This window comes from Mya arenaria, chromosome 6 (genome assembly GCF_026914265.1).
Source record: "Mya arenaria isolate MELC-2E11 chromosome 6, ASM2691426v1".
In the NCBI taxonomy this organism is placed as follows: Eukaryota; Metazoa; Mollusca; class Bivalvia; order Myida; family Myidae; genus Mya; species Mya arenaria.
The window spans coordinates 27,418,529-27,445,089 of record NC_069127.1 but is presented as its reverse complement, the minus strand read 5'-3'; the positions used below and the strand labels follow the sequence as shown (position 1 = coordinate 27,445,089).

Sequence of the window (26,561 nt, the reverse complement as noted above, 5' to 3'; positions counted from 1 at the left end):
TACTTACTAACTAATGCATTTATGGAAACTATTGATTACTGAAAAGAACATTGTAACCGTCTATTTAATAGCTGAAAACACAAAAAATATTAAATGATTGGTGAATGCTCAAAGACTTACTGTGATTAACTACCGTCTCATAAGGTAGAAATACCGTGTTATCTGCAGCTTTCTTTCAAATTAAACTCCGTATCCTTTATAAGAATGTATTAATTGTGGTCAAACTTATTTGGGAGTACGAGTGCATCTTTAAAAGCTCTCAATTATCTCAGTATTAATCCTGAACTTTAGAACCCCTGCTTCAAACAAGATCAGTAGGTAAGTGGCTATTTTCTATGTGTTTTTTATCTATGTATGTATGTGATACAAGATACAAGTGTTGATTGGTGCCTTAATACAAGAGCATAAAAGGTTTAGGGCTAGTGTGTATCTGTGTCTTTAAAACATTTCAGTATAGGGCTCGGTCTACGTTTATGTGTGCCTTTATACGATATCTTAGCAGGTTTAGGGCTATTTATTTAGCCTTTATACACGAACATAGGTTTATGGCTTTTTTATGTGTGTCCTTATACCACATAAAATCAGGTTTATGGCTATTTGGGTTGATCGTGTAGTTCCAATAATTGATATCATGATTGCCTCTATGTTTCATTAAATGTGAACGTCATGGTTCGAAATGCCCGTCACATTTTAGCACAAAGCAAACAATGAATAATATGATGTCAATTGGTTATTATCAATGCGGCTAAAAATTATACCCCAAAAAATCAATAAAGTTATACCCCAGTAGTTTTCCGGGTGAGGAAAAGATCCTTTCATATGGAGTGGCCCTATAACTTGGTCATGTTTATCAATCACAAAATACACTGAAACCGTTTATCTGGAAACAGAAAACTGTTCGAATGAAAATTCATTCATTTGTACAAATGATATAGACGACAGATATAACTAATCATTATTTGAGACCATAGATGGTTCAAACACAAACATTAGGCGTCCTTTTCTCATGATATGTTTAATTTCGGTACTTGTTGGTATTGTGATAGCACTGTTTATGGTCTGGTTAATATGCATACGTCATTTACAAAACCGACCAGCGGGACTTCACGGAATGATATGTACATCACAGCCATAACAGACGAGCGAGTTCGGAATGACGCAACGCAGGTTGAGGAATCTGCAGCCTACGATGAAATAGTTGAAGCTAGCAGGGTTTAAAATACAGCTTCGAAAAACTTGGTGCTGCCTTCAACAAAATAAAAAGGCACCTTCTAGACAGAACATGGACGGTTAGAAATGTTGGAATAGTGTAACCGATCATCACTTTCCAAAGTGTTTCAGTTTGATTTTTTTTTAATTTTTATCATACAAAAGACGAAACGCCGTCTTTGTTATCGGAGCTCTGTCACAAAAGTGGGGGAACGTCATCAGTGAAAAAGAAGACGGAGTGGAAACACCTTATTCAATCACTTCAGCAAGCAGAATGTTAAAAGGCTGATATTAAACACCCCCCCCCCCAAAAAAAAAAAACAACAACAAAAAAACAAAAAAACAACAACAACAACAAACAAACTTTGATGGCACTGCTGTACTGGTCATGAATGTGGATCTAACATAATACACTGGTACCCGCCATTTCCTTCTCTGCCCCCGGGTACCCGACCATACACTACTACTCTGAAATAACATTGTATAATCAGCAACCAACAAACAAAACGATGACCATGATATGGATGATAAGTTTATTACGTAGCTCTTCTTCCTTTTCCGATTAAGGAAAGAGGAAAACATTTATTGCCCATGATAACGATACGACTGGAACGTTCAACATTTTAAGACGGCAGCGAGATTATGTTTGATAAAAGAAAAACGAGTCACCATAAATCTCCTTTAACAATTATTTTGAACATTTTTGAAGGTAAAAAATTGTAAGTGTATGTACTGATGTGTAAAACCCAGTATGTTTTTTTTTTTGGTTTATACTAATTTATTTTAGCTCGATTGTGACGAAAGCTGATAGCATATAGAATCACTCGCGAGTCCGTTTCCTGGGCAGAAACCAGTACTGTGTCCATTTTGAGAGGCTATGAGAAAGTACCCCTGGTGGGGATCGAACCCACAAACTCTTTGGTGAGAGGCAAACACCTATACCACTAGACCACTCTCACCTTGTTTATGTTCTGATGTGTACTGCAAATGAATGTATTTTTATTGAAATAATGTGTAAAACACACTGGATGTGTATAGCATGTGAAAATGTATTCACTTATGAGTTTAACATATGGCTGTGTTTGTATTAATGTGTATTAAATATGGACGTGTATAAACTGATTTAAATAACTCACTACAGTATTTTCTGTGCATTTGCAATAAATAGTATTTTTCTGAAATTTTAGATCACTAGACCGTGACAATTTCTGTTGCGTTATTATATCATGTGCACCAGTTTAAAAATATCAGTATTACGTTACCTTGAGTGCAAAAATATATACTCTGTTTCCTTGTTGTTGATTTTTCCCTTATTGTGTTATTGTATTGCAACGGATAATATTTGATATATAACAATTCTATTTGTGTATTTCACATACGATGTAACGAAGGTTTCGGTTGATAGAATTGTTGTTTGTACAAACTATATAAAAATTGGATGAATTAACGTCTATAATGCTTGTAAATCCAATTTATTTTCGCAGAGTGAAAGCGAAACATCTCATTTTCTCAATTTGTAATGTACATTTGCATTAGATTAAATGCTAACATTAACAATTAAACCATTTAAAATGTATCACAACATGCTAACTTCTGAAATACTGACAGGATATCTAAATTGTACATAATAACTTAATCTTTTTGAACGTAGAACGTAAAAACTACAATTGTTTACTCGATATAAGAGAGCACTTAACTGTGTAATAACCTAGGTAAATAGATGAACGCCATCAGAGTTGGTTTGTTGGTATTTCTACCTACTTTTGAATAACATCCAATTACTTATAATTCATAAAATAGAGGTGTTGTTGCAGGATAAGGAAATGAAGGTTACCTCCTTTTTTTCCATACTGTCGACATATAACACTCTCAACTATGTATTACGATATAACTATGACGATGAAGTAGAGTTTCTGTTAGTGCCAAGTGCACTTAATAGCAATTATCAAACGTTGGTTTCGTTTACACATATACAAAAATATTGACCACGTGCGTATTTAATTATATTACTCGGAAGTGTTGCCAATTTATGACTATGTATTTTTTAACAGAACCAATTAAGCGTCTTGACAGGACTATGACTTGGTTTGAAGAAGTGAATGACCATTGATTTGTATTCTTAAACTAACAAGAAAAATATTACTGCCGCAATAGTCAACATGGGAACTTCTGATTTCATTCAATGAATGTCGATTGTAAATAAATTCCAATCAATGGCAAGACAATGAAGGCGAAATCGAGACACGACCGGGAAGTAAACGCGCTATTGTTTAATAGTCATATTTTCCTCTCTTAAACCTGCCATATTCCCATACAATAGCATGGTCAACCAGGGTTTCGAATAGCTGATGATTTTAAATTAAAAGAAAAGTCGAGAGTCTGCGTGATAATAAATTATTCATGCACACAGCAAAGTTAAAAATATCTTTTGAAATTTCATTTATATTTATTTCAACATAGTCCTACTGTTTAAGTGCTAATGTCCGAACATAAAGTAAAAATTACAGCACTAAACAAACCTGATGTTAAAAACTTGAATAAATCTGAAAACTACCCGTGTATCCTCTAAATACCGATTATCAGGTTATCCGGAATATTCGGAGCCCAGATCTAACAACTTACCAGAGGAGTAAAAACGAAAGCTCCTTTAAGCATGTTTCATTTTCATGGCGTTTTTGAGATACCGAACACAAGTTTTACTGATCAATACAATCATAAATACGGATCCCTCCTTTTCAATTGTATAGAATAATACTATACTATACATTTCTCCGATGAGACATGACTATTGTATGTTCATAACAAAGGGAATTAAAGTCCTGGTGATCTGACATCGCGGCGACAGTTTACACTCAGTTTTAATATTATGGAATCGCTTGCTAATATCTTATAATAAACCCTAACGCACCGTAGATAGTTATGTACACATGAGATTCATCCAAATAAAATTGACCTAGGATGAATTATCAACACATGACATATTTCATTTTTACAGTCATAAATCTTGTAATGTTGTAATTTTATAATAGTTAAGCTCTTAATTTATTGCATTAACAATGCAGGGGCACAGAATGCAGCTGATGGAAAAATGTATTATACATTTGATAAATGTAGAAAATTGCCGTTTGGAAATCATCAAGTAGAAAATTGAACTATTGCTAAAAGCTTGGTACTTGATGATGGCGAATGTTTATGGACACATTACAGAGTCGAATATAGGAGCTTATGTTGCTTAATTTGGCTGTTCTTAGAAAACACTTCCACGTTTAAAAGAAAGCGTGAATAGTACCAATAGCTTTTCGAATGCACCAATGTATGTTCAAGAAAGCTGACTAAGATAATTTATTTTGGAATATAGAATGAGGAGTTCTTCTGTTAGGATCAAGGCTCGTTTACAGTAACAAGCTGCCATACAGATTCAAACATAAAGAGTTCTATTGATGCATATGTGTATGCACTTATTTACGCATCCTCCGAAATAATTCAAGGATTGATGACGTCAACAAATGCTCAGATCACCAAGGATTATGTACTGATATTAATAAACATTGTTTCTAAGCAGAACAACGGCATTGTTTTAATGTGAAAGATTTCTTTCCTACAGGACGAAATTGTTGCATTCTAAACAGACACGTGTTTTAAGACTATATTGACTAGAAATACTCAGCATATTCTGCACAAATGCCACCAATAATACTATTGCATGGATAAGTATTTCACGACAATGACAAGTTCTATTTGAGCAGCATGAGAACATACAACATTGTCGACAATGTAACGTTTACGTTTGAGAATTCAAGAATGACTTGTGTATCTCTTTCCAAACGTGGTGTACAATTATGCTTGGACCTGACCAATGTCAAAATAATAACAAATTTCGTTTAAAATAACAGAATACGAGTTTAAAACAACAAAATGAACTGAATGTGAAGAACGAAACTGTCACGCTAATAATAATATTTATTTCATCAACATCGTTGCTTTTACTTGTGATTAGTTTAGGATACTGATAAATACAAATTTAACAAGGATTTGAAACCACCAGTATGAATATTTCACTTCCTTTTCCATTACAAACATTACTTTGATGAAGATTTCAGTTTAAATATAACATTAGTATTTGCATGATATTGGGACCAGGAATTACAAATCCCGGTTTTATCGCCTCGCTGCGTTTATAATTACGTTTATATGAACTATTTACAATCAGTTTACAAATTGAGGGAATTGCTCGATTATAGATTGAAAATAAAACAAAGAAAACGCAGAAATGAATGGAGACATAAGTACACTAGAGGTACATGTAACATATCACAAGAAGGAAGACATGTGACACAGACCAATAAGGAACACATGTGTCACATGTATAAATACGCTCGACAAAGAAACTGTAACAGTTAACAGCACCGGGCTTAAACGACATATTTTGAAGTCATGAATCTAAGTGGCTTTATAATAGTCAAGCTAATAATTAATTTTATTCATACTGGAGAAGCACAGAATGAAACCCATGGAAACTTTTCGTATGCCTTTGATACATGTAGAAAGACTGGTGGATTTGCTCCTCGGGATATTATGAAATCAATGCCGTTCGGACGTCATCAAGTAGAAAATTGTTCTTTGGCTAAAAGCTTGGAACTTGATGATGGCGAATCACTATGGACACATTACAGAGCGGAATTTGGCGCTTATATTGCTCCGCTTGGCTGTGCTAAGGAACTACCAACACATTTTAAAGAAAGGGTGAACAGTACTAATATGCTTTACGAATGCTCCAAAGTATGTTCAAGAAAAGAATCTACTAGTAAGATAACTCATGTTGGAATACAGAATGAGGAGTGCTACTGTATGGACGGTGAAGGCTTGTCAACAGTAACAAGCTGCCAAATCGAATCAAAATTGAATAGTTCTACTATTGCATTCGTCTATAAATTAACTGATATAACTGTTCAGAGGAAAGTATATGCATGTATAACATCATTCTTCCAGAATAATTCGAGGATTTATGGAACCGCCAAATGTTCAGGAAAACATAAAGGATTGTGTACTTGTGATAAAAAATATTGTTTCGAAGTAACACAAGCGAATTGTTTGAATTATAATGACGCATTTGATGCCATTGGAATAAACCTTTGTATTCTAAACAGAACTATGTTCAAAAACGATATTGACGAGACATGCTCATCATTTTCTGCGAAAATGCCGCCCGTAATTTACCATGGCATGGATAAGTATTTAACAAATTACTCTGATAGTTTTTATTTGAGCAGCGTGAGAACATTCAAATTAGTCGACAATGCAAAGTTTACATTTGACAATCTAACAATGTCTCGTGTTTCTCTTTACAAACGTGGATGTACAGTTATGCTTGAACCTGACCGATGCCAAAATATTAACAAATTTCGATGTCAGCATACAAGTATTTCAAGAGAACAAAATGAACTGAAGTTGAATAACGATACCATCACGCTTATAACAATACTTATTCCCTCGGCGTCATTGCTAATACTTGTGATATGCTTCATTGTTCGATTCAACTATGTGAAACGCACCCGGCCAACTGCAGAAGCTTGTTCACAAAATATGAACCTTGAGACTCTCAAGCACGAGCATGTCTATACTGGCTTGTATGACTATGCAATCACTTCAAGTGATGCCGATGGGCCTACATGGACACAAAATGTTAACTACGTAAGTCGAGACATGATATTAAGCGAGCCCAGCCATACAGATCATCTTCCTGAAAATATATATCATGTGACCACGACCAGCAGGAGGGAAAACGTTGACTAAACGAGGCTTAAGTATACATACTTTACATACAGCTTGGACAAAATGCGGGAGAGTATGACCATATAAGGTTACATGCCTAACCCTCGATCACTCGGAAATAACTTTGATAATGGAACTTCCCTTTTCGACGCGTTTGTACTTATCCGTTCATATGCTAATTGTAAATGAACAATATGTCAAAATAAAACAAAATAATTAAATTTATAAATGTCATAATATATAGAATGAATCGTTTACATTATGATGGAAAATAAGACTATAACGAGCAAAGGCCGAATTGTTTTGTAAATGAATTATCATGAATTTATATGTTCTGTGTGTATATATGGTGAATGTTTGGTATTGCTGTAAACTGTTGTTTGTTTTGTAGTTCGTTCTTATTTATTCGTTCTTTTGTCGTTTATATGTGCCTTTACAGTGGTTCTATGATTTTTTTCAATTATATTTAAAAAAAGCCAAGGTGTGTATGAAAATGAGAAAATAATGCAGAAAGTAGGGTATAGGGGCTTCGAAATCGTTCCCAATGACATTTATATTTCAATTCAAGGTACTTCCTATTGTTTTTGATGCAACTGTCTGAGCAAGAAATGCAAATGTCAAATATTTACAAGTGTACAATAGTCCGAAGTTAAAAGCTCTTAATCCTGTTTTCAATTTTAATCCAGATTTTGAGAACTCCAGCTTTATACACGATTATTCGGTTTCGGGCATTTTTTTATTGTGCCTTTATTCCAGATCATAGTAGGTCGAGATCTATTGTTTATGTGTGTCTTTATTCAAGGTCATAGTAGGCTTACGACTATTGCTTATGTGTGCCTTTATTCAATGTCCTAGTAGGCTTAGGGCTAGTGTTTATGTGTGACTTTTAACAATGCCCTAGTCGGCTTAGGGCTACTGTTTATGTGTGTCTTTATACAAAGTCATAGTAGAATCGGGCCATTGATTTTGTGTGTCTTTACTCAAGGTCATAGTAGTGATGCGGCTAGTGGTTTTGTGTTCCCTTATACAATGTCACAGTATGTTTAGAGCAATTGTTTATGTGTGCCTTTATATGAGATTATAGTAGATAAAGGGCCATTGCTTAAATATACCTTTATACAAAAGCATAGTAGGTAAGGGGCTAGTTATTGGTATGCCTTTAAGGTATTAGCCGCGTAATACACACTTTTATAAAAGCTTTAACCGACAACATAGTTATAATCATGGTACACTATTGGACTTTTATCCAAATGTTGAAGATTTTTTACCGTGAATTAAAAAAGTTATTTATCTTTCATTACACCCACCCCCAAACTCCAAGGGCTACAAAGAGCGACAAGTAAATATTTTGTCTATATTTGATTTTTTTTTCGCATTATCAGAGATAATGAAATAAACACAACGGTTTCTGGTAAAATAATACTTCAGTTAACAGAAAACTAAAGTTCAAACGAACAAATTATTGATACGCATGGAAAGAAATCATTTTGATTGATCTTGTGAGTCTTCGGAACAGAGCAGTATTTCGATGTTTGAAAATATATAGCAGATTTACAAAATTCATAAAAAATAGTTAAATATAAAGCAAGTTGCTGAAAACATTTTAAATATTATCTATGATGTCTATTGAACAATTTAGAAGACAATTTATGATAGTTTACCGTCCAGTTTTGAAGAAAATATACATAATGTCATGTAACCATACATTTTTATAGCTAATAAAATGCTTAAAAATCAATCTTTTTTTGTAAAAATTTATAAAGCTTAAATGGACTTATTCATAAAATGCACTGTTTCAAATAAATGAATTTAATTATGATACTAACTCAGAATACAGAGTTTAAAACAATGAGTGTACATTTAAACTTATATATGTAAAGAAATAAGAACACTAAGTGGGCGGTAATGCCCCTCCAAAAATGTCCGAGTGAAAGTTCTCAACTAATATTTTTTAATATTATAACATGTAAACAATCTCTGTGGGTAATTTGATGTCTATCTGTCTTATTTTGTCATTGGTATTCTAACATTTAGGTTTTTTCACAATAATTCTTCACTCTTCAACATTTGAAGTTTGGTCTGTTCCCATGCCTTTGTACTTGTAGTGAGAGCACAGATGATAACTACTCAATGCTGAGTCAATGCTGATTTGGTTTTCATGCCCCTTCAGGTGCTTTACCCATCCAGAATGTTTAGTGCTGTAAAGGAAAAAAGGTGTACTTTAAAGCCTTTCCAACTAATTAGTATAGATAACTATACTGCCATACATATACACAATAAAATATAAACAGTTTAATATTTCTCGACATTATTTTGAAAAAAAACACACACAAAAACAAGCTGATACATACATGTATATATAAAGAAAATTTAAATTTATCAATAAAATTCATCATCATCATCATTATCTCCACCATCGTCATCATCATCATCATCACCACCACCACCACCACCACCACCACCACAACCACAACCACAACCACCACCACCACTTGCTTATTGAATACAGTGGGTTTATAAAAACAAAAACAAAGTCATATATGTTTTATATGACATACTCACATCATCTCTATCAGATGCGACTGCCTTGTGGATAGACATGGCTGTCAAATCTGTCTCAAGGTTCCAACATAGTATTTAATGCAGGCTGGAAAGGAATTAGACTTCTGATTATCAATCAACAGAAACTACCACCATAAAATACAAATGCACAAGTATTATACATTCTGCACTAATATCCGTTTTAGCCAAGAGTAAGGGTTGGTAGGTACAAATATGTAGTTGTTGTGCGTATGGTTGATAATGATTCACAACAGTCTGGGGTTTAAACGAGACCTACACCAAGCAAATGAATGTCGCTTGTGTCCAAGCTGTAGAGGCTTCAAGCCCCAAACCATGTACAACTTTTTCTCACAAGTTATTTTTGAAAATATGCATTTTGTAAACAAATAACGGGTATGTACATGTATTATATTATGTTAGAAATATGTCACATACCAAAACACATCATTTTTAAACACACTTTTAAGTCTAATATTTTTCTAAGATATAACAATCAAATTAAAGATTACATACTCATATCATATACATAAATAAGGTACGTAAGTACATATAAAAATATGTAACATATACAGGTACATAAGTACATAAAAAATATGTAACATGTACATGAGTACATGTAAAAATATGAACACGCTGTCTAAACATTTAGCTAACAAAAATGATTTAAGAATTCCAAAGATAAATTAAAAAACAAACATTTTTGAACATATTAACGTACAAAACTGCTCAAGGATACTTACATTCATAGCCCTTTGATACGAATATCTGAATATCCCAGTTCCATGCTGATTGTTGACAGTTCGTTTTTTTCGACAGAAAATCTTCTCTTACTCGTATAAATCACTTATAATCCATGTTTTACTGTAATGACCCAAGTTGTTAGATGTATCGTAATCAACTGCCAGCGTGCACTTTAAGTGTTTATTTATTTTAAACGGGTATTCATGAGAAATACATCACAGAGTTTCCAAATACTACAATGTAGAAATTCCATTATTGACCTATGAATAGCGGGGAAATACCTTCTGTTTCTAAAAATAGCAACATCCGGTACATACCGAATACGCAGTAGAGCTCAATCGATGGGCTTTCATAACCGAACAAATTGCATTAATTGTGAAATGCATACATCTTACCAGACATCTTATAAACAGTATCATGACAACTAAACCTTATTTAACATAAGTGTATGTGAGAAGGATCTTAGAAGTAATTCAAGTAAAGTATCTTATCTTAAAAGCCTTGATCATACACAACGCTGTTCTGATAAAAAAGACATCGCAAACATTTCCATCATTATATTATTAAGCAATGTGCAATCTGTTACGTTTTAACTGGTAGTTTCAATTTGAACAAAACATCCAATTTTAACATGCCATTGCATGATCAAAACAATAAAAAAATGACTATTTTTTAAATACATTTTATTTCTCTGTTAGAGTTTTTGTGGTTTGCCAACTTAATGAAAAATAACAAAGCAAAAAAAACAAGAGATGATTGTAGAAACTTGCAACACAGGATGAACCTCATGTCCATTACGAAATTACTTCGAGAAGAACGAGTAAAAGCCCCAGAAACAATGAAATAAATCGCACCGATATAAAGAATGACAATTTTTAACGGTTTAAAATGTGTGCATTTTAAAAAATGTATATTGCATTTAATAAACTCATTCCAATTAAAAATAAACTCAATGCATTTGAGTGTTTATTTAATTATAGTCAGAACAGTTTTCAGAGCCTACATTGAACTTAAAACATAAGACATGACCATATTCAAATGACTTAAAATGAATTAAGGACAACCTTTTTTGTTCTATTTTGAATAATACTTAACTACTAGGTTTTATAAGTCTTCTAGAATTTCCAAACAAAGTAACACACCGTCAATTTGAAAAATATATCACTTTATTCAAATTAGTTAAAGCATTAGAAAACATAGAAAAAAGGAAATCAAAAGTGAGTTTTTCATGGGAGAGCAATGTTTTATTTTACTAGTTTGACAATCGGTAAGAGTTAAACCTGATAAAAAAAGGACTCGGGACAAAAACATTTTGATAACCGATTTATGCAACATATGCGACATGTCTTCGATTTAAACAATATTTCATAATTTGAAAAATCTTTATTTTATGCGTTCAGGTGGTGTATAGAGTATTATCAGTACAATAAAGTTGACTATCATATCGATAGTTTTCACTGTTTTGAAGTGTTAACCCGCTCGCCGTTCCGAATTAAACGTCAGCGCACACAGGCCTGGAACACAATTTCAACGACGTCATTTCGAACATGACGTTACGCGCGTATAAAAAATGTCCTTTTTCGTTTCAAATCAGTAATAAATACTCTTCAATAGAATATAAGAACACATCAAACTGCATAACGATTTGTGGCCAATATTTTGCAAGACGACACAAAGGCGTTGACCATACTTCGAACCCTTCTTTCAGAAGAAAGAATCTAAGGCAAACCAAATGAAAAGAAGAGTACCTTTTTGCAAATGATTTCAACTTTGTGTTGGGTTCGTGTGCACCAACATGCCACACTCTGTCTCAGACGTAATGCTGATAACCCGCGACCTCGTGATCTATTTGAAAAAGCAATTGAAGTCGGTCTACTCAATATTGACATATCATAGATAACCACGATTTATTATATTATTGAATGAACTTCAGTTTTAATTCCGTCGTCAGTGTATATACCATGCATTCAAGATATATATTTGGTTATTGGCACGTTCAAGATAGATCAATTTTTCGCAAATAAATTTAAACTCGGTTTCAAGCAAATAAAGAAATATTCAATAGCATGTCTTTAATGTTCTTCCGTATATTACCAATCAAGAGGCGTTGATACCTGCTCATAAACAGTATACGTATAAAAATATCATAAATATTTAAATTCAATGGAATCCAACTTTAAAATCTGGTATACGGAGAAATTATGCAGCGAGTACATATATTAACTACTCGTTCATCAATATTCAGGGTCGTGATGATGGAGGCTCGGGGCTCTGTCAGTGAAGATAAGTAAGAGAAGAGAGTTAAATCATACGTTTTTTGTCACAGTTTTAGGCGCACCCGACGGGCTCCACTTCCGCCGAAATTCATGTTTTGAATAAAATATTACACAATTGATACAACCTGAATTAGATTCCAGTTTTTTCTCAACACTTAAAACATGATTATACTAAATTCAACATATCGTGAACCAAATCAAATTAAACAGACTGTCAAAACATCGCTGAACTGTTATGTTTATTTTATTATAAATATACTTTATCTATCTACGCACGTAACCACTTTTGCTGTTAAGCTAAATAAACATTCTTCACTTGTCTGTCTAATATTAAAAATGTTCTGATTTATTTAAACAAGTGGTTTATTTCTTTTCATTGAAATTATTGAACGGTTGCCATTGAACAAAATATTGTAGCCGTAAATTGTCTCATGAATAATTAGTGATACATTACGGATTGGGTACAAGCGTATGTATGTCAATTTAGCTCTCGTTTTCAAAAAGAAAGATACCGAAACTCTATATGCTTGTTTTTTGCAGATGATGTTCATAATGATTTTATACAAAATTGATTTTTAGAAGCAGAAAATATGTTATACCATTACTTGTATTAACTGCAGACAAAATATTTTTGACAATGTAATCATACAATATAGTCAATGTTCGTGATACACGTTTGAATAAATGTCTGTTAGATTGTGTTAAAAACACCACAACCTTGTTGTTCGATTTTGGTAAGTCGTTGGTCGGACGGGCATTTGTTGTGTAGGTGGCTTATGTGAATAGATTGTTTTAGATTTCTTTTAGTGTTGGTAAGATCAACCTCGATGTAATATTACTAAAACAACTAGTTTTGATCAATAACTTAAGACAACAATGATGAATGGTGATGAGAGTCATTGTGTACGAAGCTTATCTGAAGTTCGATAGTATTTGAAGTAAATGTGGATAAGGTTAAAAAAAGGCTGTTACTGAAATAATAAAATACTTCTTCTCAATAATTCAAGATAATGGATGGAAAGTTATGAAACTTGATGTGAATAAAACTTATGTAAACACATACTTGATGATTGCTTTTGGGGTCAGCAGGTCAAGGTGAAGGCTGCTGGTACTAAAACAGAAGAATGGTTCCTGTGATTGGATTTAGGAGTCAATGTGGTCAGGGCCATTGACGCTTTGTAATTTCAAATATAAAAAGCTAAAGATCCCTTAGGATTGCTGAACGTCACAATAACTGAAACAATGAGACTAATTTAAGATTTATATCTTGAATCAGGAATGACGTATCAACTTAGTGAGCTAATGTTGGGACATCAGCTCTATTCTTATATGGCGTTGGAAGGGTCACGATCATTCTGCTAAAATTAATGTAAGTCAGTTTCTTCTCAATAACTGGAGTTGGGAATTATTTATTGTGATATACCTAAGGGTATAGACGTACTTTCTGATTGCTTGTAATGCAAGTTGGGTCAATTTGTAAAAAAAAACTGTTTTGTTATATGCAGTGATTAAACGGTATATCGAAATCTCATATAGGTACGATTTGGGGCTGGTTGGATGAAGGTCACGGCATGTATATTATTCATGTTAAAATAAAAGCTCACTATTATTCAAGATTATTACTTTTAGGGCAAATTGTGTTCTTAAGTCATAAATCAAAAGAACAATTGGATTCTATTGTTTGATTCATGTTTCATGGAGTTATTAAGACATCGAACTCGAACTTTTACTGTAGAGTACTGATAAATACAGTTTCAAATAAGGATGTTAAACAACCCGTTTTTACTTTCCTTCCTTTCAATTATATACAATTATAATATAATATTCTCAACTGAGAGATAACTTAACATAAATTTATGTGTGGTATTGGGACCCGGAATTAAAATCACAGTTTTATGGCATTGCGGCGTTTCTAGTTACATTTACAATAGCAATATTTACAGCTACTTTTAATGGTAATTGATTCGCGTATGAATATATTTAATTTAAAAGAAACACATCCATATATGGGGATATACGTACACTAGAGAGACATGGTATATACAAAGAAGTCACATGACTATGTTTAAAAAACAACAACAGAAAACACAATGGCGCATTTCCAAATATTGAAGATATAGGATAAATGAGAGCCAACAGCAACACTTGAGCACATGTTTAAACGAAGTATTACAAGTTTGAAGTCATGAATCTTAGTAGCTTGATAATATCCAAGCTAATACTTAATTGCATATATACTGCAGGAGCCCAGAATGCAACCCATGGAAACTTTGCACATGCCTTGGAAACATGTAGAATGTCAGGTGGATTTGCTCCTCGGGATATTATCAATTCATTGCCGCTTGGACAACATCAAGTAGAAAATTGTGCTGTTGCTAAAAGCTTGCGGCTTGATGATGGCGAATCACTATGGACACATTACAGAGCGGAATTCGGAGCATATATTGCTCCATTTGGCTGTGCTAAGACACTTCCTACACGATTTAAAGAAAGTGTGAACAGTACTAACATGCTATTCGAATGCGCCAATTTGTGTTCAAGAAAACAAACTATTAAGATAATATATATAGGGATACAGAATGAAGAGTGCTATTGTATGGCAGATCAAGGATCGTTTACAATTACGAAAATGCCAAAGAGGATCAAACATGAATAGTGCTACTGTTGCATACGTCTACGAACTAATTGATATAACTGTTAAGAGAGAAGTATATGCATGTATAACATCAGTCCTGTTAAATAATAATTCAAGGATTTATAATGCCGCCAAATGTTCAGGGAAACAGCAAGGAATATGTACTAGTAAAAAAAGGGATGACTTCGAAGTGATACAACAAAATTGCTTGAATTATAAAGACACGTTCGGTTCAATTGGACGAAATATTTGCATTCTTAACAGAAATATGTTCAAAGACGATATTGACGAGACATGCTCTGCATATTCTGCGAAAATGCCACCCATAATTTACCAAGGCATGGATAAGTATTTAACCAATTACTCTGAAAGTTTCTTTTTGAGCAGTGTTAGGGCGTTTAGAATTGTCGAGAATGCCCTGTTTACATTTGACAATTCAACACTGACTTGCGCTTCTCTTTACAAACGTGGATGTAAACTTTTGATTGAACCTGACCATTGCCACAATATTAACAGATTTCGTTGTCAGTATACGACTATTTCAAGAGAACAAACTGAAATAAATATGCAGAACGATACTACGACGCTAATCGCAATACTTATTCCAACTGCGCCGTTGCTAATACTGGCGATATGTGTCTTTGCTCGATTCAACTATGTGAAACGCATCCGCAAATCGGCAGTGGGATGTTTACGAAGTCTGAACCCTGAGACTCTCGAGCAGGAGCATGTCAGTCTTTGCATCTATGACTATGCAACCACTTCGGCTGTTAACGATCGTCCTACAAGGCGACACAACATTTACTCCGTAAGTGAAGACATTATATTAAACGAGACAATCAAAACATATCATTCTCCTGAGAAAGGCAATACCATATGCCCGACAGAGAATAAGAAATATGACGTGACAACCACCAGTGGCAGGGAACACTGAAACCAAACATGACTAAAGAATATACATGTAATTACGCACATCTTGGAATAAACGCGGGAGAGTATGACCATATAAGGCCACATGCCGAACCCACAGTCTCTAGGAAATAATTGGAACTTTTCTAAAGTTTTTTTCGATGTTGTACTTATCAGTTCATATGCTAATTGTTATTGTACATTATGTCAGCACCATTTAGAAAAAAACATGATAAATTAAATATTCTAATTGACGGTTACATTGCTTTGTTCTGTTTGTAAATAACGGTAAATTTATTGTTTATGATAAAAAAATGTGATTCGTCTTTGTAGTTCGTTCTCGTTTATAAGCCGTATGGTCGATTACGTGTGCTTTTACAGGGGTAATAACAGCAGATATTTTTCAATCCTGAAAAATTGCCGGTCTACAAAAAAGATAGATAAAGGGGGATACCTGTAAATTCATTTTCTTGTTCTCATGAATATGACAGAGCCAAACAACAATATTTATAAATGTACAATACACAGAAGTTTCAAATTCTGAATTGATTGTGGTTTTTATTCTTATTACGTATATGCATATAGTTAAGAATGAAATAATTTCGTTGTTGATGTTTAAAGGAAGTGTGAGTTTGAATTCCTTTCATTGTACAGGCGAGATTTCTGATGATAGGCCAAATTTAACCAAACATTTTGGACTCTGAATTAAGTCTGGTGGGCTAAATGTTTAAGGACTCAGCCTCATTTTTAGAGAATTTGTATTAATGTATTATATTGTTTTGTTGGAGCAGCAATATGTCAAATGAAACATTCGAAAAATAGAACAGTATGTGCTAACACCAGTAACAAATTTTAACGGATGTCTCTGAAAAGTGTTTAGAATTTAAAGTTTACACATTGACATGAATAGAAAATTATCGCAACAATTTGACAAACTCTCTTTATCTTACCGTAATGATAAGCAGGACATGATAGACCTGGCTGTCCTGTGTGGGCTCGCGCACAGCCAGAGACTCAGCAAAGGAGATCACTGGCCTTAGTCGCGTGGGACCCGACATTCGTAAATGCTTCACAGCCGTTTTGTATCGGCTGATGGCGCTCTAGTGTAATTAAATAAAAGATATAACCGTAAGTCAGTTATTTTGCTTGACAATTTAGGTCACTTTTAGTCCTTATCCGGGAACGACAACACATTAGCTAATGCTCGTTAATAATTTAACTGACATGCCCCTCACTAATACGCATTCCGCAAACTACCCACTTGCGTATATCGGTTTAAAATCTAGATAAAAGTAATTAGCAATTCTTGAAATACATCCGGTTTTAAAATAATATTAACCTTGTTTAATCCTCTTCTTAGGAACGTTCACAGTTCAAACATGGGCTTGAAAGAACACATTCAAAATTCATTGAAATGACTGTCCTAGTTATCTACGATCAAAATTGTGCGTGAGGGGCGTCGCACGGATACATGGATAGCAAAGGGGTGTTAAAAAAGAGGTATTTATCAAAATAAATCACAATTTAAAAAAATGTTTATTGATTCTGCGATACTTAAAAAAGAAACCGATTTACGATGCGGCGTACGAATAACTGTGTACGTCAACGCCTATCAAAACTGTTTAGTTGGGGCGTCTAAGAGAAGCTTCGTAGCAAAGGGCAATGCAAAAAATAGTGTTCTGAAAAAGATGAATTGAAACACCAATACTCTCAAAAATATATAAAAGAAACTGAAGATGTGTTGATTTCAGTTTAAGATCGCTCGACTGTGTCCGTGATCACAGAACAACTATATTTTGACATTCGTGACATATATAATTACCTCAATTCTATATTCGTGAAATCTGTTCCAATCGTTCGAAAGTGGAAAACAGTGATTAATAACAGACGACTTTTTCATCTTGGCGCCAAATCCCATCATACCTATTTTCTCTTCTGTGCACTAACGGCAAATAACTCCTCCTAACGCCTCTATAACTTCCATGTAAGGTGTTTTCTATGGGACAAAAATGTAAAAATACGGTATGAATGTGTTGCGGAACGTTATTTACAATATGCTTTTGAAATATGTATACATATATCGGGATGGTTAAGCATTGCTTAAAACTGTATCGAAAATTCATGTGTTAGAATTTCTTCCGCTATTTTCATGATTTTGTCCCTAAACTTTGTTCTTAAATATTTTTCTTATCAATGCAATTTTAAAAAGACATTTGATAACTCGTAAACCTTATTTTCGGAGACGTCGTGAAGACTCATCGTCTGTTCAGGTGTTCCGTTCGATGCCTGAAACAGAACAATACTTTATATCTTCAAATTTAACAAGAATGTCACAGGGACATTGATACTTGAAATATATACACATTTTTATAATAAAACTGGCTGTAAATAACAGTATTGGAAAAGTAAAGAATGAAAGCACATAATAAAATAACGGCACATTGTGATACATAGATATAATTAAATTATGTCGGACAATACAATATCAATTATATATATACATGTCCACGCATCTTTTACAAAATTATATTTAAACAGAACGTTAGAAGGTCGTTATGAATTCCAATATTGTGGTCATAATTGCAATAGTTCCCATGCTATATTGTGTTTGCCTTTCGTCGAGGAATAAACATTTTGGTCGAAGACAGAAGCGGACACTTATATACCGTAAAGTCTATTTCGACGTAAAGGTTTAGTTCCATCCCTCCTGTGACATAATCCAATAACGAGTAGTCACAATCTACCCTGTAACAAGGATGAAGAAGCGATATAAAAAAAACAAAAGGTAGCTGCTGAAATTGAAGAAAATATAAACAATTGCAATTACAAGCATGTTGACATATACGTTACAACTTAGGTTTTACTAAAGCCTTTTCTTACTATGCGTTTCTTTCGTGGATACTGGCAATGAAAACAATGTGTTTGAAAGAGTGTTGCCCTATATTCAAGGGAGGCCAATCGCTCTACATTATCATTAAAGGGCATATCTCTTTACGTTGTCTTACCTAATTTGAAAGAAGCGCAAGTATCCGTTATTTGTGATTTTAATACGTTTTGTCATTTTTCCTTCTTTCTTCGGCGCAAGGGGTAGTTCTTTGTAATGGCCTTCCCTAAAGTAAAAATAATGATCGAAACCATTTATTCTTCTTTTAAGTTATTCATATGTTTGGATCCTAATATAATACTAACAAAAACGATGGAAAGCCTGATGTATATCAATTCATTTCAATGAAACATTTTTAAATCATCACGAAATGAAACATTGAATTTTAAGATATGCAATAGGTCACACGTATGATATAAAGTGTACTGTGTCTATGTGAGTCGTAACCTCTTTAAGCATAATACATTCACAATAGAAAAAGGTACAGGAATTAAAATAGTTAGAAGCACATGAAATTAAGTCGGTATGTATTTCTTCGAAAGTAAACTGGCTTTTAACAAAGCAAGGTGATTCTTTCATGATTCCAATATTTATTTTTGTGAGTAATATACATGATATGTGATTGTTTGCGAATGTAAAATAGTGCTAAGCTTATTTCTGTAGGAACGTATTGCTGTAAGTTAAGTTCCTTCTTTTCCAAATATGGTCTGTTTAACGAGCATGTTGATGGTGACTTGCATTTTACCAAATTGATGAAAGAAGTGCAAGAGTTTTCGAGTCGAGGCAACACATTGTTTTCAAAAAAGTATAGAAACAGTAGTAAGTATAGAAAACATTGTTGTACATCCTAAAGTATAAGTACCGTCATTTGTATTCATTTACCACAAGTTTGTGAAAAAACTTTATATATATTTTTGCTGCCGATTTAATTACAGTTAATATAACTATTTGGAAATTTAGTTGCATTTGTTAGCTACTATTCCACAGTATAATATATCTGCCTCACTTATGTAATTTGCAAGGTACGCATCCAAGATATTTAAGCATGATATTTGTCCTTGTATAAAAAATATGATTGCGAATAAGCGTATGCCTCGAATTGATTGCAGGTTCATAGGATGCAGGTATCAACTTCAAACTGCTCATTCCAAGTACACAAATGACTTTTTCCATCCAACGTAATATTCACTTATCAGGCTTTTCTTTCATGTACTGCGAACATCGGGTAAATACACCTTTTTGGGGATGTTACCATATGCAAAAGCCCATAATAGCCCGAGTGCCAAGTATAACTTTGCAGAGGGTAACGACCGAAAAAAGTTGGAGTATCGCGATGATTGCATAAAAAACACGATCAGTTACTTTTGTGAATCAAAAAGATGTCAAAAGTCATGAAATTAGAAAACAAACTAGTTTTAGTTCAAAATAACCTACTTGTGCGACGTTTTAAGCGATGTTTTTGAAAAAAAATCAAAACGCTTTATCAAGGCCAAATCAATTAACGATATGTGAATTGCTGCTACAACACCATTTGTTCAGTGTTCAGTCGATAGGAAAATATGTTTTGTAGAGACTATACCTGATAACTTGAGTTTTTTACAATTAATATCTATTATTATCACCGATATGTATCTTCTTTTAACGTATGTGTACATATGTTTTGGCAACTAATTCAAACCTGAAAAGTATGTGAAAATGGCCTAGCTGAAACGCTTTGTTGAATTCAGGCATGAAATGAGAACTTTAATCTGTTCACATTCAGTATCAGAGAAAGGAAATGTTGAAAATTTATTTGTACATTGCATACGACGTAATGGAATCATGTCCATATTAGGCTTTTGTTCTGAATCAAATCGACAGAAATAACATCAGTTGGGAGGAGTTGGGAATGACAACAGAAAACATAGGTGAATTTACTGAATAGTTCACATTTTCTACCGATATATTTTTATTGTTAACACACGCCGGTAACGGACGGAAAACACAAATATTATGTAATAATGGAAAATAATGTCTTTCCATATATTGGCCCTATCATCGAGTAAAGAGCGGCATATCCAGTAACATGCATTCATAATAATAATACGTTTCCGTAGTAGTTGCACCAAATACAAAAGGGTTTACATAGTTTGCTTAAATTATTTATCTAACCTACTTTTGTATAGAGTTTATATCTTTTAGCGTTGCTACCCGTCGGCCCAGCATTTTATAATCACCGGTTCCACTGAAATGATAAAAATGCCGCCGCTACATTTATTCCAAGAATTATTTCACCCGGAAGTGCTGAATGGATAATAAGAAAAGAAGATAACACATCACTACGGACTTTTAACGAGAGCATATAGAGCTCATGTTAGTAAACATAACATATACGTACTTGTATGAAATAAAATATTAACATGTTTCATATATCATTGAGTGATGCTATCTAAGGTAGCAGAAATGCTACTATCGCCCTTCCATGAATATTATCACTCAAAGGTACCACCCCTTACACATACGACATAATTACAAACTAAAGTAACTGTAAACAGTAATGCATGTGAGAATGTGTTATGAGGTAATCTGATATATTAAACTATCTTATCTTGAAAAAGTATTGATAAAAAAAATGCATTGATAAAAAAACACACGAAAAAATGCCGTTGCAGTCTAATTAAGCATATCGAAGCTATGTCAATTCGGTTACTTTTGTACTTATTATATTGTAGTTTAAGACCTAGGATCAGATTTAGACGCAAATATATGTTTAATGCAACACTTTATTGACTCACTGTTCAATACTTGCCTTTCTTTTCCTTGTTTTGTGGTAATCCAACAAAATGCAAAACAATGGCCAGGAAGTTTATAGCCAATATGCTGATAACGTTGGGTCAGTTTATCAATTTTTAAAAGGCTTAATTAAAATATAAATTTAAATTGTTTTAAGCATAGCAGTGTTGTTATCATTTTCTTGTATATAGTGTAACATGGTCGGTGACCAATCGTGAAAAAAATACGATCTCTATTTCATTTAGGTAATAGTTTAAAGATGGTTATAACAGTTCTCAAAGGCTACAGTTAATGTTAAACAACATACAACACATTAAGTGAGCGTTATCCAACGACTTGTATCGTATTAGGGGGCATACGTTTTCCTCTTAATATAGAATAATGAAATTAATCTTCAAGGTTTGATGACTCTAAGATTGCCATCCAAAACGCCATAGAGTCACTTAGAAAATTATAACCTCCTAGAACTAAAGTGTAAGGAATAAAAATCAAAATAAAACCAATGTGCATTGATCAGGGGAGAGCAATGCTATATTTTACGTTTTCTTTACCTGACGATGGTTAAGAGTTTTACATCATGGACTTGAATCTTGCAAAATCGTTTATGTAACCGATTTATTAAACTATAGTTATAAGTTAAACGTATTATCTATTTAGATAGTATGTCCTGATATATGTCCCTTAACTAAATCTCTCACCAAAAACGAAAGAAAGCCGTTAAGACAATTCGCTAATAAAAAACTGATGGGGCCTTAACGCACTCAGTCAAATTTCTTTAGGTTTAATAAAAAGTATTTTGCTGTACAATAGGTAGCCCTGAAAACTTATTTGTGTGGGTAAAGAAGTAAAGCTAATTGAATGAAGAAAAACTGTATCAGACTTTTGTTGAAATATGCACTTTTGACTCCAAGCAGTAACTGGTTAACAAGTTATGGTTTGCGAATTTCAGGACGAGTTATTAAAAACCCATTACATGTGCCCAAATGTGTGTTATAACGATACAAGATACACGTGTTTTTTTGTATCTTGATGTTTCCTTTTTCTTTTATCAGTGTATACGATTGTTTGTTTATAAAGGTTTGTTTTTTATTAAATATATTTTATAGCTTTATTTTACAATAATAATGTTGCTGGTCCATTTTGATCACGTGACCCTCCATGTTACAACATTGAGACCTATCGCGTTTCCAAGCGACGTCAATAATAGTGTGAATTATTTGGATACCTCAGGCCAATTTTATTATTAAAGCACATTAACGATCACGATCATTGTTCAACTAAACCCGCCATCGAGATAAAACAGGGCGTGCTTTTTTTAAATAACGACAAATAGATTTGTTCCCCCACTTGTGGTGCCAGACTGCAAACTCGAGCTGGCGATCCCAATCTCCATTACACACACGCTGTAAACCAAGGTCGAAAGGACGCCATCTGGCATGGAACATACACTATCCGGTAAATTACATACACAAATAAATGAGTTCAAAGACCCTATGCCACGTCAGGAATTAAGCATTTTATGTTTGATACCGATATCACAAACAATACTACTACTACACTACTTGACTTTTATGTTGCAAACACTTGTTCTTTTCTTATCAGATAAGCTTTTTCAGATTCGTTCTTGAATACCATCACAGCACAAAATACGCCCAAGTACACCCACCAATCTCCTGTAGTATTACTCTTAAATACAAAGTTTGCCTCAACATTCAATAGGTTTTCGGACAAATTTAAGTTAAGAGGAAACCTGGGATGTTGTGTCTTCTTGTCCGTCTCCATGCGGTAGATTGGATGGAACGTCACATTGTCGATACTGCGGGATATCTCAAGGTACACGTCAGGCTGAAACAAGGGAGAACAAACTTGAATTAATTAAATGTTATCAATTACGAAAATAATCACCGCATGCGAGTGATGTCATCAGGGGGAATGAGTTGTAACAATTGACATATACATTTTTGCAAGTCATCTTACCACATAAACAAACAGCCATAGCTATTTTTGAATAGTTTTAATATTGTTTTTGAATTTTAAATGTTATAGTATACAGTCACGTCAATGTCGTTTTAAACGTGTACGTGGATACTGTTACAGGGTTCATTTAAGCATCCGATGTCACATATGCATCGTCAATATCAACACATTTGCAGGACGACGAGAAGGGGTTAACTTTACTTTCCCTCCAGTATTTCAGGGGTGAGCAGTTAGAACCATTTTTTTTTATATTGAAAAACATACTCAAAGGCACATAACATAAAATTTACTAAAATGTGTGTGTGGCGGGGATACCTTTTTGCCTATCAGTTTGTCTTTCTTGTTCAATTTGTGTGCACCGACATGGAACGACACCTTCTCTCGACATTCACGAATGCGCTCAGACGTAATGCTGATAAGTCCACGACCTCGCGCGCTACCTGAAAAAGAACGTAAAATCGATCTACTTATTTCCAGCATATCATACATCCACAATATCATCAAATGAGCTTTGTTTTTCATTTGTCGTCAATGTGAATCATGCAATATATATTTGTAAAGCTAAAGAATAAGCCGGGTTTTTTTTTCATTTAATCACATGTAACTCATGTAAAGATTATTGTTAATTATAAATGAAACACTTTTCTTTACAATTATTTCGTCAATCTTATGACGTGTTTCGTCAACTAATTGCTCTATGTATCATATAAAAACAGCGTAGGTAAGTAAATATCTTAAATGATTCAATTAAGTGCGATCCATATGTTAAACCTGGTACACGGAGTGTTTTACAGCGAGTGCAGATATCCACTTCCGGGTCGACAAGATCAAGGGACGACAACTCCACCGAGCCAACAAAGTCGTGATGATGGAGGTTCGGGGACCTGTCAGGGAAGATAATTCAAGCATACTTTATCACATATATATAGCAAGGGGGGGGGGGGTAACTAAATCGCACCTTATCGTTACAGTTTAAGGCTCGCCCGAACCGCCCCTGCTTTGCCCAGGTTCGTGTACACATAGTCAGTAATGATCGTAGTAACCAACTTTTGAATGTTTTTTAAAAACGATTTTTAAGTGTACAGTACATTCAACCAATCCCGATTTAACCAAACCAAACCAAACATAATATATATAGCTTGTTCAGAATTCTCCTGCGCGTTTTTGTTTATAATATCATGAAAGAAACATCTTATCCGTCTAATTGTCCAATAGAATCATGCGACAAGGCATTTCAACGCCTTTCAAAAGAACTATTTATCAGTAACAAGTGTTATTATATTAATTAAAAATAAAAACGACGTTAGTTAGTTAGGTTACAAATGTATGATTTATGAATTGTTAGTTTAGTCGTAATGGGTTGTAAGCAACATAAGGAAAAAGTTAATCGAACCCTAGAGTCCAATGCCAATTTCTTGATAACCTTCTGTAAGCCATTGACGCTAAGAGCATGCAATACCAACCCAACATTATGAACAAAGATCAGCCATTATCAACTGACTCTGCGTCGTGTCATTCAAAGTTAAGTGAAAGTCTAATGATACGCATCTTGTATCAACATGGCTGATTACCGACAAATAAGGGTGTTTACAACGTCGTAAAATTACTGTTTAGTAAATAACCGTATTTTTTATAGGCTACTTGCCTCACGTACATCATAAAAATGATTCTGCCAAACGTTGATGTCAAATTTTAACATTATGAATGTAATGTATGCTGTTCTGTTATTCTTTATATAATGATATTGTAAAATCATTAAGCCGTGACCTATTTTTTTGTCAAGAAATCGATTAACGCTTACTCTAAACTTATAGTTGTTATAACATATACACAGAGAGAGCTTAATTGTGACTCTTTATGTCCTTACCATACGTGCATGAATGAGTTTAATGTTGTCATTTACATACAATCATGTCCAATTGAAACTAGCTAAGAATCTCTTTTTATGCGATATAAGAAAAAAAAATCGAACGTAAAAAACAGGACATATCTATTAGTCATATGCCATGTTGCAAGATTGTTTTTGTCGAGTGTAAATAAGCTGACCAAACGTTGATGTTTTGAGACAGACTGTGTCATTTATCAAATATAACAAATATTTCAACATTGCATGTTATGTGAATCATGTTTTCCTAAGTTTAAAATAATAAAAAGATATACTAGCTTAAGAAATACTGTGTCTATAAAAAGTAAATATTTGTTTACCTGTGATCAAAAACGTAAACAGAAAATATGAAATTCTGCAACACGCTCGGGTCGAGGTCCAAAACAAAGGATCCAACAAACTCAAATATGAATGGAGAGTAGTTTGAAAATGGACAGCATGTCATTGTAGATCGATATTTCTAATAACTAAATAATGAAAGTTAAACCTCAGAAATAACTTCATTTGGACAGCTTTCAGTATTGTGTAGTAACAAATGATTGGTTGAGGTATATTTTGCTGATATATGTAATTTAGAACATGTTGAATATAAAGACAGCATCGTAATCTATTAATTTAGGTTAGGATTTATAACACCTGCGAATGGGTTTAAGTAATCAATAAATCCCAAAGATAGTGTTTGTTTTGGAGTTGGTTTACAAATTTGAAATAGCATGGCAATTTACGCAAAACTATGAGCAACGTGAGAAATTTAATCCGACTTTGAATATAAATTTGAACAAATTGTGAGACAATACGAGTACATTACCGGCTTTCACAGTGTATAAAAAGGATAATTATCATCTACCATTGGCATTAACACAAAATTTGCCCAATCTTGTCTTCCAAATATAGATTTATTAATTGATGAACTGTGATAATAAATTTCACTACAATGTA

The 26,561-nt window shown here is 33.6% G+C and overlaps 1 pseudogene; it reads right to left on the bottom strand.

Moving 5' to 3' along the window:
- The window catches only part of LOC128237670 (copine-9-like), a 46,156-nt pseudogene extending 20,089 nt beyond the window's left edge, over positions 1–26,067 (bottom strand).
- Between the last annotated feature and the right edge of the window lie 494 nt (positions 26,068–26,561).